General features: G+C 30.7%; 1 protein-coding gene across 1 annotated transcript in view; it reads left to right on the top strand.

The window, feature by feature from the left end:
* The first annotated feature begins 6,136 nt into the window (after positions 1-6,136).
* LOC109546150 overlaps positions 6,137-20,918 on the top strand; it is an 87,707-nt gene continuing 72,925 nt past the window's right edge. Inside the window, exon 1 of the mRNA XM_019916989.2 lies at positions 6,137-6,503. The gene's annotated coding sequence lies outside the window, so the exon portion shown is untranslated. The remainder of the gene's footprint in view (positions 6,504-20,918) is intronic.

Below are 20,918 nucleotides of genomic sequence, written 5' to 3'. Positions count from 1 at the left end.
GAGATTGAAATTGAGGCATTGGCAACTTAATTGCAAAATACGATTTTTTCAGCGAAAAGCAATAACAGTTGATCGGTTTGTTATTCGCTTTAACCGAATGGCTTCGGGCAGCATCTGAGTAAATAAGAGTAGCCGTAATAAAATATAATTAAGTTATTTGTTGAATGCACTGTTCTTGAGCTAATTGGAGAAACACTCCGTTTATGCAAAATCCATTCGATGCACTGAAAGAGAGTGAAGAAGCTTCAACGTTAACGCGCCATGGGACTACTTATTGGAAATTACGTAGCTTCTATATTTAACCAATGTCTCGATCTGGTTAATTTAATGAAGGCCGATTAACCGAAAAATCTTCATTACGGACTTAATCGATTAATAAATGTTGGCTCCAGTCTAGGTCAAATCCGTACAAAACAAACAGGAAATCAGTTCAACATTCCTTCAAAAAGCCGCTTGTTTTTTGAAGAAATTGATGGAGACATAGAAGAAACTTTCTCCATATAAGCCAATCTTCATCTTAGCCTAGAGTTAACTAATTGGATTCCTTGTTTAGTGAACAAACAATATCGAAATGTAATTGTGTCATAATAATTGGCTATGGTTGTATCGACATCTTGGCTACTCCACATATAGGTAGTTGTTATTAAATGAAATGGTGTTAGTAAAGAACCACAACAGTTAAGTAATTATTAGTTTAAATACTTCAAACGGTTTAATTAGATCTGCTTCTGGATCATTAATAATTTTTGTATGTCAGATTTAATTGGAGCCTACAATATTGCGTTCAGTTGGATCCGTGAAATATTAACTTGAACATCGTTCTCTCACTCTATTGAACACTCACTCGGTAAAGTGAGCACTAAATCATTTAATCACATTTTGAATGGATGCGGCTGTGGAATTGCGATAGCAAATTTAAATTTGGCTTCTGGAAATACACAAACACAGCTGTTGTTAAATTCGCAACAAGGATTACTGTCACAACAAGCTTATTTTCAGAGATTATTAACAAAGAGACAGAATGATAAAAAATATGTTAAAATTGCAAAATGTATGTGTATTTTTATACAAGCCAAAGCCAAGTTTTCCTGGAAATGCTTATGGAAAAACATTTCCAGGCTTTATTTTTAATTATTGATCATTTATATATGGCATAATTCGTTCAGAAGCTGTTTGACTTTGTAAAGCTTTTAAAAACAACGATCCAATCGCACACCAATATTACACCCTTCAAACACACACCGCAAAACTAATAAAAATTGCTAAATCGATAAAGTCGCAAAAGTTATTTAGTGTTGGTATACAAATCTTTTCAACCCCTCCATATTTGAATTCAACATAATCAGGGCCGCTTCAAGCGACAGGGAAACAATAAGTATCCTAGAAGATATCGAATGAACAGAAAAGAAATATTTACTTGCCAACGTTCTTGCATCAGCAACATCCTCAAGAGCACTGAGCAAAACATGCAAGAAATCAGAGAAAAGCAGGCGAAACCAACAATCAAAATTTAAAAAATTGTGAAGCACACTAAACATTAAAATTGATCTTTGAACTGCTCAACCTTCACAGTTAAATGACCAGTCGGAACAAGTGAAAATGTCGGTAGCAGAATGAAAATCATGAAACTAAGTAGTGGACAGGAAAATGAGTTTTTTGATTCTGATAACTAATATAATTCGAAGGATAATGAAACAATGTGGCAATAATGAATAATACCTTGTGCAGTGACACATTTTATAATGACTGCAATAATGAGGAGTAAATTTTTATTTTCTTAAAAATAAAGAATAATTTTCTTCTTGCTGTCAAAAGTTTCCACGCTTGCGAAAATCAAGTTTGTAACAAAGTCATAGAATGATATCATTGAACGAATCATATCAATATCATTGAAGGAAAGAAGCAAAAATTTTCACACATATGGCTGTTTAACAAAACGTTTCCGGATGTATAATATTGAAAACGTTTATTAGGACTTATTTGAAAGTATTTGAAACAATATTTATTATATAACAAAGTTAATGTTTACATTTGTAAATTGAAAAACTTTCGGAAAAACACTTCAAAATTAATGAATCACCAATAATTAATAAGATTTGTTTGAATAAGAACATATACTTAAACATTACCAATCTTTTATAGGTTTTCACAAAAATTCAGGTTATTAGAAGTAATCTCATTTACCCAAACCAGTCATGAATCAATTATATGCAAATTAATTAAATAAAAGTACATTCTTATGTTTTGTTATGGGTTTATTGACAGTAGTGCAAGAAAATGCCTGAAACCTGCTTTAATGGAGATCAAAATTGTTAAAGTACCGTACGATTGAACGATTAAAAAGCTTATAATTAATGAGAAGTGAATGAAAGAAGATTAATGGAATCTTTAATATTCATGTGACTTTCCAGTGGATGCTGTATTTGGTTATGTAAATTTGAATAAACAGAGTATAGTAATAATTAGTGTAACATAGTAAGATAATTATCTCGTAGAATGTTGAGTTAAATTATATATATTTAAGGCAAAACTTGTGCAACATGTGGATGAGGCTCGATTTTGGGTTTAATTATTTTGGGAAATATTTTGTGCATTAAACATATTGCATTTGTCTATAATATTCCAAATCAAAATAATTAATTCCTGGGTTTCAGTCATTTATTGCCTTTATTTATCAATTAAAATACGTTTAGGTGTATTTTTCCACCATCATCAGTTTTTCAAAAATAACATAGTTAAAAAAAAATTATTAATTTAAAAAACAATCACAGTTTGTCAACAGCCTCATCATATCACACATTAAAATACATCACAATTGCAACACTTTAAAACATTCTAAAATTAATTAGGCCTAACAGGTGATTAGTCAGGACAATCAAATTTGGGAAGAGACTAGAATTCTTTGTTCAGATACTTAAATATTTTTACTTACACGTGTAGCGTTGTTGCTGCTTTAAGCCTTGGCATACATTTGGAGTATTAATTTTGGCCATTTTGGACACATAGCGAATAAAGTATTGTTTATATTGATTTATTTTACTTTCAGCTATTTTTCTTTGAATTCGGAGAATATTATTTTTTGTTAGCAAAATTCTTCAATATACCGGGTGTTAGTTAATATTCTATGTTTATTTCATTTAATTAATGTATGATATACTGAGCTAGGATTGTCGGTATTCGACCTGAAATTCATGGCATTGTTATGTTTTTTAATCTGTATCATTTCATGGACTCTTCTCTTATTATAATTACTCGTTAATCAGTATTTTTGTGTTATCAAAATCAAAATTATGCAACTTCTGTTGTGCATGCTGTGCTAATGCTGTACCATTTTCGTTATTTTTTCTCAGGCTATATTTATGTTCGCATATTCTTTTCTTTAGATATTGTTTTGTTTGACCTATGTATGTGTTATCACAATTCAAACAGTCTATTTTGCAAATTACATTAGGAGTGCCTAATTTGTCAATCCTAGGTTTAAATTTTGAAACACTCATTTGCTAAGGTGTTTTTATTTTTTTCTGCTTGATCTTTTGATTCTCACTAAATCCAACAAATAGAAACAGAAACCACCCTGACGAAGCATTTGAAACTTAGAGACTTCCCGACCAGATTCGACTAGTAAAATTAACTTAATTTGCATTTTCCACTAAAAAATTCATAAATTAAGGAACCGTAGCTCTCATCTCTAAGAATCATTAAGGAAAATATCCAATGCGACAAATTCCACAATACAGAGCATACAGGTCAAATATAATGTGTATTATCTGTATTTTAAATTTATCAAAACTCGTTTTATTTCAGGAAATATTTTGTATTTGATATGGTCTTATCTTTAAAGTGTTTTATGTTATATCTTGTAAATTACATTAGGCGTGTCTAATTTGTCAATCCTATGTTTAAATTTTGTGAAACATTTATTTGCTAAGGTGTTTTTAGTTTTTTCTGCTATGTTGATATTATATGGTTTGAATATATTTTTTATTTTTGTGTTAATTTCCGGAATATATGGTAATGGTATATACTTCTTTTATTTATGTTTTTCCATTTAGTTGAATTGTATATTTTATTTATCCTTTGCTTTATGATTGGTTCAAAAAATTACCTTGGATAGTTGTTTGTTAATAATATATTTTTAATTTTTTCAAGATTTTTTGTTCTATACTCCCAATGTGACAATTTAATGGCTCTATCTGTAAGTGCCGTTATTACACTTCTTTTATATTTCATTGGAGCGTACGATTGATAATTCAGGTACCTACCAGACCATACCTCATTTGTGTACCAATTTGTTTTGATTTATCCGTTGTTATCATAATTAATTGTTAGGTCTAGAAAGTTTATAGAATTTCCTTTATCTTCTTCGAGAGTAAACTTTAGGGTGTCATGAAAGGCATTAAACTTATCTAGAGTATATTGAATTTTGTCTTTTGGGAGGCACATTATGCAGTCATCCACATATCGTTTAAAAAATTCACACTTATAGTTTGATTTAGATATTATTTGTTCTTCCAAATTTTCCATTACCAAATTTGCAATTGTTGCTGCTATGGGAGAACCCATTGCTACTCCATATATCTGTGAATACAACTTGTTTTCGTACTGGAAATATGTGGATTTTAAGCACAATTCTACCGCCTCAATAAATTCTTTTTCGGGTAATTTTATATGTTCTTTTATCTCTGCTCATTTATTTTTTATACAGCTTATTGAGTAATCTATTGGTATATTTGTAGATAATGATACAACTTCCAGTGATATTATCCGATGATTCTTTGGTATTTTTTGTTGTTTTATGACAATTTGACAATTTTTATGATATTTGTTGGTTTTGTTGTTGTTTATGTTTTTTGACTTTCCCAATACATTACTCAAAACTGCTGACAGATATTTAGATAATTGGTACGTTGGAGCATTTATGTTACTAACTATCGGTCGTAATGGAATGTTTTCCTTATGAAGCTTTGGTATGCCATATATGGTACTCGGCCATTGTTGCAAGATAGTGTTCGTTTCAAATTATCTGTTATGAATTTCTTTTCATGCCATAAACTTATTATTTTATTTAGTTTTGTTTGTATATTGGTAGTAAGATCTTTTTTTCCGGTTTATATGTTTTTATATCACTTATAAAGCTTAGCATTTTCGTTTTGTATTTACTTTTTAACATAATTACAGTTTTGTTGCATTTATCTGCTGTTAGTATGCAAATGTTTGTGTTTTCATACTTACATTTTTTTGCTTCATTTATCAGTCCATTAACATGACATGCCATACTTTTATGTGTGTTTTGTTTTATTTTACCTTTGAAATTTGTTAAGATGTTACACAATTTATTTCTGATCTCGTTCTTTGCCTCATTATTTAATGAGAAGATTCCATGTTCAATGCTTGTTATGATTTCTGAAATTGGACCATAGTGAGACTTATTTATGGAGAACCTTGGTCCAAGTGATTATGATATATGATATAGTTATTATGATATAGCAATTCCCATACGTAAAATACATTGAAATAGAAATCTTGTCTGGAAATTCCAGGTGTCGATGCATTTATTTATGTTTTTACACGGCATATTTGAAAATCAGTTTTATTTACAAAATATGTTCATTGATTTTTCCATTCCTGGATTCCAAGATTCTAATTTGAAACGGCAATATTTAAATTGGCACCATGTGCTCCTATTACGCAAATGTTACTTAATTCGTTGAAACTTGCTGTGTATACAGTTCAAATTAAATGAATCTACATATATAACAAAATACACAGGTGGTTAGATGAAATTATGCATTAGCTGTTCTCAGCTAACGGATGATTGAGCCATAATCGGTTTATTCAAACCGTTTCTTAATCAAAAGAGCGTAGGTGAAGTTTCCCAAAGTTAACAGCACATCCGTATTGAAAAAGAACAAGTTGATAAACCCATTTATATTCCAGTGCTAACATAACAGGCGTAAGCAGTGCGCAATTAAGGATTTTAGTTTTCCGCAATATTCCTGAAAAGTAGACTTAAGTAATGCAAGCGTCCTCAAGTTCTTATGTGCTTCTAACTGTTAAATCCGAGTGTTCTTCGGCTAGCCGAGACACCATCCAATAGTACGGCCTTTTGGTCTTCTTCTTAGCGTAAAAACGAAGACGCGCTCTTCGTTGGCTTACTTCTATAGCGGAAGGCTTAGAGCCCAGCAGAAGAACAACTACCAAGCTCTAACTAGCCGGCTTGGTCTAGCGATTTTCATTTTCATATGTACATTTATTTTCGTCTCCTTTTTTGTCATCGCAAGCCGTGACAACTGAACCAAGACTTATATTTTTACCGTTTCTTCAATTTTGTTTGGATACCGGTAAATTTTAGTCAGAGCCATCGATCAAGAGCAAATCAATTCGCGACGACATTGAGATTGTGAATGGTGTATTAAAGTGTGTGAAAAGTTCATCGGTCGCGGACAGTTACGCAAGTTCGACAATCGCAAATACATTTAGGGAATTCTTCAAGCACGCTAAAGGTAAGCTCTAGTGCACTTGCACTTTAGAAGCCAGATGATTTTGATGTATTTTGCTCCATTTAATATCATGATGAATATGCTATTAACCATAGTCAAAAAAAATTCAAATGCATTCAAAATGCATTTTTTTAGTATCAACAAATTATCTTTATGAATTTATGTAAAACTGTCTTTCACACACAGTTTTCACTGAAAAGTCCTGGAAAATGTTTTCACTAAAATTCTTATTTTTTCTCGTCATGAAACACATGGAGATTACGTGGGAGACTCTCTAAGAAAACTGGTAAAATGTCATAGAAAATCCCAAAATGGTTAAGAGGCTTTATATTTGGGGCAACCTAGAAATAATTTATTGCATATGGATGCAGTGAATATTATGGGTTTTAGAGAAATTGTACATAAAAATGATGATTGTTTGTGGCTTTCAGATCGTCCAACAAATAATTGAACAAAATTGATACTTCAAGGATTAAATTGTATTCTACGAGCTGAAAACCCTGAAAACTCACGCGTTTCATGCAAGGCTCACAAAAGTTTTTGACTAAGTTAAAAATATTTTAGATTTAGCTCCAGAGTTAAAATATGATTAGAACGGCTGCGGATGGAGCACTGAGTTGAACAATTTCACAAGTAAATTTCAACAAGGATACAATGTATATATTTTTTATATCAGATGTGCTTAGGTACTTTTGTAGCCACCTTTATTATTTCTTCCAACTTCTAGTCGAAACATGTTTATGTTATTATGAAGGTAAGATTTAAACTCATATATTCAATAAGTGTCAAACTTTTCACATTTGCCCTATGAATCATCTATCTCTTTATCAAGTGTGCATGAATGAAAATATAATTAGTTGCTCAGAAAATTAATATAAAAGGAAATCCCAGCTAAATGTTTGTTTTTTTTAACAAATGAGTTGAGTATTTAATCCATGTAAGTTCGCATCAGAGAAATCACATTGTTAAAAAATTACAAAAGAAATATTGCGTAAACCTGATCGAAAATACAACTAGAAATACTTTTTTGTTAAGCACGGAACAATATGTTAGATATTATTTCTAGTTGAAGTTTAAATTGCAACAATAGAAGACAATTAAGGCAACTGAAAAATTAACTAAGATGATCAGAAAGAAAAAACATCTCAGTAACTACAGAAAACCCAAATTAATGTTAGCAAAAGACGTTAGGAAGTTGAAATTTGGGCCTCAATAACAATTTCGATGTTCCAGGAAAATATAAATATAATACCTTTAAGTGGCATGCGAAACTAGCAAAAGTATTAATTTTATTATTTTTAAATATTTGAAAGTCTCACCATTGTCAGAAAAAAACCTTAAATAAAAATAACAATAAATAATAAAGAACATGGATAACAAAAAAAACATAAATTTGGCAGAAACTAAAAAAATTATGCATTCTGATAATCAGGGAAAAACAGATTTAAAATGTTTATTGAGACTGAAATTAAAATACAACGCAAAAAATAGGAAAGAGAAGCAACTCAGAGTTCGCAGGAAAAGTTTCACAACACTGTCTGGTCAATTTATGGAAATATTTTAATATTTTACGATTTTAATAGCAGATTTCCTACCTATACCTTATCTGGTGGCAGCTACGACATATTAAATCAATTACGTTATACATTGTTCATTGAGAAAAACGAAAAACTCTGAACAGGAATTTGCAGTCATATTGCAGATAAGCTCTGCAGGGTTGAGGAGAAGTTGAATTCATCTTTATCATTAAATTTGTTGATCAATAATTTCCCTGTAATTTTTTTCGCCTTTGCAAACAGACGGAGTTTTCCCACGTTTTTAATGTGCTTTAAAATGGTTTTCTGTTACAGCTTGAACCTAAGTATGCCTTAAAATGCATACCTGCTATGAGCTTCTTGATTATATTTTTATGAAGGATATGATGTCTACTGTAAAACGACAGCAATTTTCGTCAATTCGGATTAAAATTCTTTTAATTTCTGTACTTTTCAAAATACGAAAATGTTTGAGCTTCTCAATAAAACCCCTTGAATAGGAGCCATAATGTAACACCTTACGTTATTATAACATTTATCAAATATTGTGATGCTTTCCAGCTACAAATCAGTTTTAGCAAAAAGCATTTTTCTTCTCACTGTGTCAACGTAGAAAATCGGGGCCGTGGTCATGTTAAAACTGATTAAAAATTAAATACATACTTTTTTATGTTTTTCACATCATTCTAGTATTAAACGTTCATTCAGCTTCACGGTTTAAAAACAATATAAGGTTCAAGGAAGGTCACGTATATCTCTGACAACATTTGAATTAGTAAGATAAAAATTATGCAAAATTAAAAACAATTTAAAAAAATTTCAAACATATATTCTATATTAATATCTATAAATCGTTTATATACCAAGATTCCGAAATGTTAATATTTTCTTCCAAATTATCTTTTTTCTCAAAAAAATAGACGCTTTTGATTAATTGATTCTGGAAAAAATCACTCAGTTCAACATTAAAAACCAGAAAACGTCGTTTTTCAATTAACTGGTTGTAATAAAATTGCAAAAAACCGTGATTTTCTTAAAGATCGTTGGCCGGATGGACATACACATTACCACGCATATTGGAAATGGTATTTATGATATCCATTCCACTTACAAGTTGTTAGACGGTACATGCAATCACATATTTCAAAAAGCTTTATGATCAAAGCTGTCATAAATTTCTCCGACTTCCTTGCGATATAAAGAAATTAAAATTTGAGTTATTGGGCATTGTAGGATGCAAGTATTTTTTTCTAGGACTTTACGATGCATATCAATTCTTAAGTTCACCGTAATTGATATGTATATTTATGTGAGTTTGGAGCAGTAAATTTATCGGATGATTCATTTCCTTTTGGTGTAAAACATTCTTTATTACCTTTAATTGCGAGCTCGCAAGCAGAGCCAATGAATTCCGAAGATTACAATTATTTAATCATTCACTCAATTTATTAGTTCGTTGACTTTATAGCTTCTCTACACAGTTAGATGGCCGAAAACATCTCATGCCAGTTAATTATCAACTATTCCTAAACAAGCTGAGAAAATTTGCAGCCAGAAGAATGTAAATTTATGTTAACATATGCCATGCGGTTTTGAATATTTCACATAACAGGTATTAATTAAAAGCAGCAAAATATCTGCATAAATCACGACAATTACTGTTTGAGGTAATCATTACAATCGATCTGAAGAAAGATAAATATGGATTTATTGATTTAAATTTAAATATATTTAGTATGTGCGAGGTACGACTCATATCCCGGAAGCAATGTTCTTGTTACTTGGAAACATTAAATCTGCCTTTGCAGAATCGGAAAACAGATTGCACATACATCAAGTACAGGTTTTCATATCGCAGGCATGCAAATAAATCGAGTGTCTATTGCAATTCAATATTCTACAGTTTCTAGACTTAATTACATTCACAACAGCTTCCGAAAAGCCATTATCAATAAGAATTTTACAAAAACATTACAATACTGACACCCCTCAATCCTCTGGGCTTCAAGTGTGATTGTACGATAAAAGCCTAATTTGTATGTATGTCCAATGATGTTTTCCAGACAGAAGTTTTGTAGTTCTACGAACAGTATTCGCTGTTGCATCTGTAAAATTATAATTTCTTCAGTTCTAACGTCATTTAATGCATCCGGTGTTTAAAGATAATCATCCAAGACAGGGTATATTTTTAGATTCTTTCATGGTTTAGGCTATACAATATTTTATGTTGAAAATGGGTTATTTCTCCACATGGTTGAAGATTAATTTTTAATATATTTATTGTATTAATGTTAAGAGAATATAAATTGGGCAAGTGTGGAATCCAGCTATATTTTGAAGCTTTGGAAAACATGCCTTTCAAAATAAAATGTAAATAAGTTGTGTTTTTGTAGTATGGATATTTTCATTTTGAATAAAGACTTTACTAAACTACTTTGAGTTTAGCAAAATCCACTAATCAAAACATTATTTGTTTTTAATCCAAGGTTAACATAAAATGTAATGAAGTTATGAATCTGTAGTTCTCCATTCTTCGAACTGGTTAAATTAACCATTCTCAGTTCATTTGGAACCGAAATTAATGTTTAAAAAGAAAATTAAGAGTTTGTTACAAAATGGCGTAGATACAAGTAGTTATTTTGATACAGAATGAACTGGCAAATTTTGATTGACGAAAAGCAGAATTAGCTATTTATAAATGTTTTTATTATGGAAACACCAACACGGATTTGGCAGTTAATATTGTGGTGTTTTATGCTAAAATTCGTAAATAATCGCTAAGGATTCGTGGGTTGGGCAAGCAATGATCAATTTTAAACAAATTTCAACGCCGGATGCTTCTAAGACAATTTGCTGATGACTTTTCGTACGGCACTTTTTCGTTTTTTATATTTTTACCTTTCATCGGCTAGTTCTTTAAACAAGCGAAATTATTTTCCCGTTCCTCATACTACGGTTAGTTCGTTGAGCTTTAATTACTTTTTCCAGTAAAAAGTTTATTTACACTTGATTAAAATTTCGAAATTAATTTTTTTTTCTAATTCACTTTATTTAATATGCCAATGAACCCACAGACAAAACCGTTTAAACCGACTGATGGGTTCTTCAGAACTATCAAATTAGTAGAGCCAATCCAAGCGTAAAAAGCACCATTCTTTCGTAGAGTGCACACACCAAAATAACATTGTTATCTCTTAATAGACGCCTTAAACGTTTCGCTTTATTCGTATTTATAGTAACCCGTCGAGATTTCAATTGAATTCTAAGAAAAACATGATGATAGTGCCCTACAGATTAATCCTTTTATGTGCATGCCTGATTTGGAAAAGTTCCGATTTTTTAATGGAGTTATAATTTGGACTACACTGTGTATTTTGACATTAATTAATTATAAGCGAGTGTATATGTTTTAAGTGATTGTTAGTCTAGTCTAGTGTCATCCAAGTGCGGCCGTTTGATATTGAGAAAAAAGTTAGATTAAGTAGTAGAAAATTTTACCAGTCAATTTTTTATGTATCAAGATATGCCAAAACCATTTCATTCACATTCTTATTTTCAATTTTCTGGAAATTTTTTGGTTTACAAAATTATACAAATATGTAGTGATTAAGATACCATTAGAAATCTTAGAAAGATAAATAAAACACTTCTTATATTTCCATTTTCATTTTAACTATTTACAAAATCAGTACTATACGCGAACAGAAAATGAGAACGCTCAAGTAGTCAAGGAAGATTCGTTGCATTAAATTCCTATTTAATTTGAATTTTAATTTACTATTAAATTTTCTAATAAAAGCGGAAATCATGGCAAGAGACCAATTAAAATAGCGATTTCAAAAAAAATAAGGCAACAAATTTAGCAGTTCAAAGGAAAAATACACGTTCACATAAGAAAGTTGTCTCTGAGTTGAAAATTGGAAATTTCAGGACTTTTGACCACTGAAAAAGAATTGAATACAATAACATTGAAATAATATAATGCAATTTAAAGAAAAATACTGCAACAAAATATCATTATGCATGCCTAAGAAAGCTCTATATTACAAGGAATCGTTCAGTTCGTTGTTAAATCGAAAAATGTTACTAAATGGAATTATGAGGAGATAAGCAAATTATTTAGTTCTGATGAAAAGCAAAAATATTTGCCCCAGTCGAAAGAAAAGTTCTCGTCCACAACCAATAGAACTTGCGAGTTAGAAACAACCAGTGAAAACAGAATAAATTTAATTTTGAGCTTCAACTTCAACCAGGACTTCTACTTAATTAAATGATTAAATTAAACAAGTGGGCACACAAGAATCTGAAAAAGTAGAAAACACAGTTACTTTACTAATAAATAAAATTAATTTTTGAAAATTTTTAGACGATTAAACCATAAGCAATCAGAAAACGAATGAATCGAAAACTGAAAAGTAAGAAATCGTCACTAGAAAAAATCAAGAAAAAGCTATGTAATAGAAATTCATTTATCAAAACGTAATCAGTATTTAAGAAATTAATTGAATTAAAACAAACAAAAAATAAACATTTCCGAATCATATAAACTTTATTTTACGTAAATTTGTAAATTGCAAAGACATGTATTTTGTTATCGTACAACAATATATGGTTTTGTGCTCTTTATTTAATTGACTAGATTGCTGTTTATCTACAAACATCAAAATTACATTATCTCATGAGTGTTTCGATATGAATGTGATCTTCCAATTCACACAAAAACATCTCGTTTGCCAGAGACAAATAATATGTTACATCAGATGTGTTTTTCGTCCAGTTTTTGTTTTTCTTGTCATCAACATTCAAAACTTTGGTGTATTTTTAATTAACGATTCTAGAAAACAGCTAATTTATAATCAAACTACAAAAAAAAATATACAATTTAAAATAACCCGCTTAATGTTGGGCTTTCTCATTATCAAACGAATAATTCACAATTTGGTTTAGCTACTTGCTTATAAATACAAAACTTATCAAATAAGTTTTCCATTTAATCTCAGAGTATTCTAAATGGACACGATACATTAACTGAAAGCATCTGCAACAAACTCCTTTCCATTTTCCTTTCCTGTATTACTTATAGAATGCAGGGAGTAATCGATAGCAAACATATTTCATCTTCCTAGCTCTGAACGAGTCAATTTGAGAGTTCCCGATCGTACAAAAGACATTAGCAAATAATCAGCCAATAAATGAACATAATATTAAGCCATTGGTAGTTGTACTATGCCTCATTCTTATATCTATATAGAAACCCTAATGCACATTTTCCGCTCGTACAGTCAGATAGTAAAGATGCACAAGCTCATATGCTTATCTAACGGTTCATTTACAGTTAGTGTATTATAATTATCTTCGATCAGTAAGATGTTATTTATTACTAATTAATTATATTATGCTTGGAAAGAAGCGCATGGTGTATTATCGGTACTGTTTTCAACGTACTGTAATTATTTTTATATATTCACCCTAGTTAATTTATGAATCAAGTTAGATCGCTACAGAAAATTATGGAGTGTAGTTTAAACTAATCACTTAATTTTATCCAAAACGTTATATGTATTTAGTCAGCCGTTGTGCTTAGATGTTTTTTCCCAATTAGATAATTTATACATTATTTTAACTCAGGTCTACAAATTCGCTTTTATATGTTGTTTTTCGTATGGATGCATCTCGATTGGAAATATAAATAATTCTCATTTTCTTGCTACTGCCTTAATGAATTAAAAATCCATTTAACTATAATTAAATCAACAAAAGTTCCAAAACAAAACATATACCAATTAAAGCCTTCACAAGCCCGGTAGCATTCCATTACCGAACGTCAAACAAGACTTTCATCTAAATTAACTATCTCTCACGTTGTGAAGGAGGTTAACACTTTTTTTTATCTCGAAGTTTGCGGTACCATTCGCCGGTTACCTATTAACATACAATAGGAAATTGGTATCCCAAGCATAATAGGCATAACTGTTACCACCTATGGCTTCTGACCGGGGCCACTGAAGTCAAGATTAAGAATTTGCGGAGATGCATCTAATTTTATTTGAGCAATGGCGTTAATTTGTGAAAACTTTCCAAACAACCCGTAGAAATTTGCATATACTCGAAAGTACGCATTTAAGCAGAAACAAAGCCAAGGAAAACTTTAGAGTAATTCTAAAGCAAGAAGGGTAACTTTTATCTCCAGGACTTTAAATCTGGTTAATTGAGGCTTCTCGGAAGGCTGGAGAATAAAAAGTTTATAATTATGATAATTTTTCTCGATTATTTTGATTATACAAATTTTGCTTCAGTGTCCATAGAGATTTTGAGAAGTTGATGCTTTTAGAGAGCTAAAAAATACTGGCAAACGTAATTATTTAGTTAAAAATGTATCGAAATTTGTAAACATTATTCAAGTGAAACAATGTTTGTTTCTTAACTAAATTGAAGATAAGTGGAATATTTAAGAATTGAAAAATTAGGTCTACAAAGTACCCATATTTTACTTATTTCACTACTATTTAAAACGTTCACTTTTCAAGTTTTTCAGTTTGGAACTATACTTTTAAAATGGCCAGTTGTCAACGACGTTGCGTCTATTCAAAATTGAAAATTGAGCAAAAGTAATGCTTTTTCGCTAGCTTTAAGTTATCGTATTTTCAAGCCCTCAATATTTTTTCGTAAACTTTAATGTAAAGTTTCTCATGTTTACTGGCTTTCATATGGTGTTAAAAGACCTTTAGCTAACAAAATTGTATGCACTACTGAGCTTGATTAATTTTATTTCCTTAATAATGCTTCATTTACATTCTGTAAACACGTTAAGCAAGCAACGACTGATATTCCACGTATTTTACATGAAAATAGGAATAAAACCCAAGATCATTGCGTGTTACTTAACTGTAATAAAGCAAATGAAGCAATTCTTTTATTATTCTAAATAGACTTCAAAACGTTAAAATTAGTGGTTCGAAAAATTAGTTTTGATAGTTTTCTGCAACGTTCTTATAACATCAATGGCGTATCAAGATTTTGTTTTTTGATAAATCTATCCTGATGATTGAAACGAATGAAGTTTCAATACAAATGAGGAACGTAGCTACTTTCTAAATAAAAATTTTACTGGCTAAGTTTCAGGTTTTGAAAAAAGTTCTTCTATTCGTCACCTTTAACTCTTGACTGCGCTTTACGAAATATTTCGTACTTTTGCAGATCTCAGAACCGAAAGTGAAAATTTTAGCTTCAAAATGTTTTACCGCAAAGCAAGTTCTTCTGAAAGTATTTACATTGTTCTTTTGAACTTCACGGAACTTACATCTTTCACAAAACTGGTCTTATCTACAGAGAAAAAACGTAATCTCTGCATACTGTATAAATCCATGGCAATAAAATCGTCTAATCTGTATTCAACTCATCAATCTTGTAGGGAAAATCTGATTAAAATGCATTATTATATTATGCTTTCCACTATTATTTTTTCTAAGGCATTACTCAACCTGTCTGACCTGATAGGGCATCAACCCACATAAATCTCGTGCTGCTTTATTTACCTTTTTTTGTTCTACAATCGATGCAAAAAAACGACATCATAATTACGATGTGGCGATATGCTTGCCAGATGTCCGTCAATCGATTTCGATTATTTGATTAATGTATCCGAGTACGATCTTAAACAAAAAACCAGCTCAACGCCAAAGTTTAATTAGTGAAGATGAATTATTTACATGGAAGGCTGATTGGTATGTTGCCATTTAATTCACAGGTTTAATAATTGAATGGAAGGCACTGCGAAATAAATTGATTATGACTAGAAAAATGTGGGAAAAAGTCACATTCAGTTTAAGAGCTGTCTGATATAAGAAAAACACCGCTGTCGACAGTAGAGTCTAGTTTAACATTCGAATTTTGCATCATAATTAACAATTAGTCATTAGGTTAACCAAAACCAAACAAACAAATGAAATTTTCAATGCAATAATCAATATACATTTACAAAGAAAACATCATATTAATAATCTTTAAGTCACATTTAAATCATCAAATTTCTGGGGTAACTCTCTTTCTGTTCAGGAAATATTTTTCTGGAATTGTGCGAAAAATCGCATTGAAGTTCAATTGAGAAATGTGAAAATTATTTTATAGCAAAAATATCGTGTTTGATAAAACACTTTAGGTTTTATTGATGATGGGTGCTTTCCAGTGCCTAGAACGATACGAATTAAATATTTAAATGTTATAAATTTTGCAGTGGTTTTCAGCAAACTGGCGAACAAAACACATTTTCCGCAGGATTTAAAGTAATTAACAAAACATATCTATACGTTTTCCATAAGGGGGTTCTAGGGATAAAAATAAATAAATAAAGAGTAATTTCCTGGTAAAGTTAGAGCATTAAATTTGATGGTATTGCTTTTATTTGATTTTTCATTTTTTTTGAATTTTGACTTGCTTAAGACATCATTATTCTATATATATGAAACATATGAAAAACGGATTAATTGAAAAACATATGAAAACGGAAGAAAATGCAATATTTTGAGAAAGTTTCTTTAAGAAATTCAAGCAATGAAATTGGTGATCCTTGAGAGAAAATATAAATTTGTTTGTCGAGTAATGAAAGTGACATTTTTAATGCTGGAAAACAAATCAACGAGGAATAGAGTTTCAATAATGCGTAATAAAATAATAAAATAATAATAAATAATAAATAAAATAAAATAATAATAAATTTCAATAGCTTGCAAGTTAGGTATTATAAATTAAATTTAATTCATCCCAGTACATCAGGAAGCTAACACCCCGTCCTTATAACGCCTCGGGTACACATTAAGCGGATTTATTCAAATCTTATGTGAGATCCGCTAAATTGAATCCTACTTAAATTTAGCACCTCGAAAACACGTATGGGGAGCAAAAAATATATTCCCATTAGAATTCCTCTGCTTTCACAAGAAAAGTAAGTTAAGTGTAGGATTATTCTGGTTTCAACTTGACAACTTTACCACAATATCTTGTTTTCTGTTTTCTTGCAAATGCTTCATGACGAAATTCATAGTTTCGACCGCGTTTTTCTTGATAAAGCAACACTATAGTCGCAGGGGTTTTGAATATATTTCGGAGCCTTATTGAAATGGAATGGTTTTGGGCGTAGGCGTTGTTTTGAAATCCGTATAAATTTGTTCCGAAGCCCTTGGAAAATAAGGAAAATAAATTTTAAAATATAGCTGGGGCATTCAGCCCAGTCGTGTTGAGGCCTTGGGTTAATCATATGTTGAGCATCTTATGAGTATAATTTCCAAATTAAACTTAGTTAACAAATGTAAACTCTAGAACTTCAACAACAAATAAGTCAATCAGCTCATGCAGAATATTCAAACTTCAATTCTTCAACAAATTCTTTATTGTTTCCGTACCGCATTTTTACCAAATGTAATTATTAAAGGGACTGGTTGGACTCGTTTAATTCATATTTTAGTACTCACATCCTTACTCGTTCTAGTCAAACATTTACTGTAATCCAAGCTAATATTTTCAATTCGATGAAATTAAATTCGCTTGTCACATCAACTGTTCATACATGTTTTCTCTCAAAGCAAAGCCGCTACTGAAATAATGCTTTTAGTAGATAATGTATTCTGCAGGGTATGACTTTCAACTTTCATGTTGTTTTTAAGGATTAGCGAATCGAACTGAAACAACGGTTATAAATTGCACTTCCTGAAAAGCATTCGATACTTTCCGGCATGTCTGTATGACTCTGCCATTTAAATTAATGATTTTTCGCATTGTCCGATCATTCCAAATAGACGAGGACTCTTAGAGCCACTTGCAATGCAAATTGATCCGATCGCTTTGCGGAATATGTTGAATTTAATGGTCACTACTATATATTCAAATTGACAATTTTATCTGTGTTCTATTGCTTTTATTATTGCTCTTTATTGAGACATTTTTATAGCTGTTTTTTCACGAAACAGTTAAATTTATCTGCATTTTTAAATGTGTTAGACATTAGCTAAATTCACAGTTTTTGTCCAGTTAAAAATCAGGTTCTGATTATGCAGGCATCAGAAATGTTATGCAGGTGTTCATCTGCACAAACATTTGAATTATTGTTCAGTTAGTGCATCAAACATTTAAGGTATTTTAAGGTACAAAAGATAGTCTAAACGTACCGCGTACAATTAATCAAAAATGTTTCTGAAAGGAATTCGCAGCATCAAATAATCAAAAGCAACTACAACTTTCTCTTCAAAAACAAATTCTACAATAAATATAGCTTTGGATAATAAACCTATCAATTAGCAAGGAAAAAAAATCGACTTTACCACTAACGCCTTGATAGCTGGCTTTCAGCGCTTATCGACCATGGTACACTGACTAACTTAATTCAATTATCTGCGTCTAGTAGAAAACAATTACCTTTAAAATTAGTTAACATTGCTTTGGAGTTTCGATAAGATCGTCTTTTCATTTTTATGTGAACCACTCCGGTACCCGCCTAATTAGAGACTGTGGACGGTATAATGGTACTCATTACGGAACGGATGAACTGGTAAAGATTGTATGTTGATTTGTGAAGGCACAAAGAACCATGTCCGGCGTAAAATTTTTGGTCCTGAAAGAATATGCATCATTAAATTTGGAATATTTTCTTGATGACTTTTAGTTTCATAATTCGAGCTTTATTTCTCTTCCTAATGTATCTCCCCCGATAAATTAACCTTATGTCTAAAATTTAACAAGTAGCAGTAAACAAACCGAAAACTGAAACTTCAAGTTTAGACAATATTACATTTTTAATCGATTCCCCGCTTTGTTGTAACAGGTTATCTAGTTCGACTCACACCAAAGAAAAACCCTAAATTATTACTCTTTCACGCCCATCACATGAAAACCTCCTCATTTAGAAAGTACAGCAGGGAATACCAGCTATTATTCATAGATTACCTGTTGCCCACTATGAAGCTCTCAGGTTCCTGGCTACCATCATAAAAATAAACCAACCCAACCACTAATTAGAAGATGCGTTGAAGAGTGGTTGTGAAGTAATATGGTGAAACGAATTATGTTATACTATTATAGTATGCACCATTTCTAATTACAGGACGATAGATCCAGAATGTAAAATGTTGCCATTAAATTCTAGATTGGTATGCATAAATGCATACCGCAGAACTATGCATCTGTGGATATTCTATGCAATCAATTATTGTGTGCGGAATGGCGGTTATTAAATTGCGATGCCAACTTACTCAATATTCAATTAACAAGGCGAAATAAATGTGTCTTATTAAAGATGTACCTCTTGTACTGATCATTAAACCATGGGTAATTATTTGTTTCAATTGGCCAAGCGAATTATGTCCACACAAGCAAGTCAGAGTAAACGAGAAGATGCGAAGAATTTGATTATAGCTGATTAAAGACATTAAAGCTTCAAGTATCTTGTTGAACACACAGGCATATAATTTAGAAAAACCGTGTTAAATTTAATGGATTTTAGAGACAGTCACGCTCGCTTATTTTTAGTTTACCGTAAATATAAAGCATGAACTACATAAAAATCGTTATCGAATTGGGACGGATTCTACACGCTGCTAGAAATAAAGAAAGATATTTTAGACTTCAGAAAATTGTAATAACTAAACATTTTTATTTTAGTATTTTTGAGCAAAGCAAAATTTTTCACTTTCCAACACTTTCAACTGATAATTGTTCTTCTTGCTACAATAAAATTGACGAATTTTGTTATTATCTTGGTTTTCATTCAGTTTTTTTTGTCGGGTCCTTCCAGTTAGTGCTTTAACTTGATTTCAAATTCCATACCGATTAATATTTTTTTCGAATTTCTAGCTTAGATTTGTTAGTTTCATATTCTGCTCTTTTTTGCCTCTTTCTCGTGCATGCGTTTGACGTGTTTAACTTGTTTTTAAAAGATATATATTTTCAAATAACTCTGAAATTATTTAAAATTTTGCAATGATGAGCCGCATCCAATACCTTAGTAAAATACTTCACATTTTCATGAATATATTGTTCATGGTTTTTATTGAATTCAATTAGTTATTGCGTTGTTTTTGATTCATGCCACTTTCAGATGGTCGAATACAATTATTTCACCCTATGTGGTCAACAAAACCTGCAAATTTCTGTAATATTGACAATTTTTGTTACTGTTTACAATTCCTTTGTTCATTTAGACACATTTGTTCTTCATGAACGTTGTTCAGTATGAATCTTTTTTATTCCGATCCCACATTGAGAGCCCTCTTTTATTAGGGTTTTGTGCACAGGATTCTTTCGTAATAGCGGATCGTTTTTTTAAGTTTTTCAACTTCATTTTCTTTTATCTTCCCAGAATATTCTATATTAAAAAGGTGTGTTTTTACACATCGTTTCTTACTCTATTTTCGTCTTTTGTTCGATTATTTACTGATAATAATTGCTGCATTTTATTTAACTTAAAACTTTGCCTTATAAGCTCTTGGAAGTAAGTATATATTTTAATATGCGAATATTCCTTCGGGCCATTTTAGTCTAACAATGGAACTACTTACGAGATCAGAGTTTTTACTAATGATTCAAGACTTCCCATTTTTAATAATTCCCTTCTCAGTTAGAATTTAAATTAGTTACAAAATTCAATTGTGTTGATTACAAGTCTGCGAATTGCTAGAGAATAATAGATGAATATCAAAGAGTTACATTCGTTTCGGTTTTATCCAATTGATTTGAAATTAGTATTCAAAGTATGTGCTGCCATAGAAAAACTGAAAGACATTTAATATATTCAAAACCTTATCGTAATTGGGCTTCAAGCTCTTTTATATACAAAGTTTTTTGAACAACTTTCATATTGAATATTAGAGAATTTACAAAATTCTAGTAAAAAAAA

This window comes from Dendroctonus ponderosae, unplaced genomic scaffold (assembly GCF_020466585.1).
Source record: "Dendroctonus ponderosae isolate FM_Combo_2020 unplaced genomic scaffold, Dpon_F_20191213v2 Dpon_F_20191213_7, whole genome shotgun sequence".
Classification (NCBI taxonomy): domain Eukaryota; kingdom Metazoa; phylum Arthropoda; class Insecta; order Coleoptera; family Curculionidae; genus Dendroctonus; species Dendroctonus ponderosae.
The sequence above is the reverse complement of the archived record's forward strand: the minus strand, read 5'-3'. Positions and strand labels throughout refer to the sequence as shown.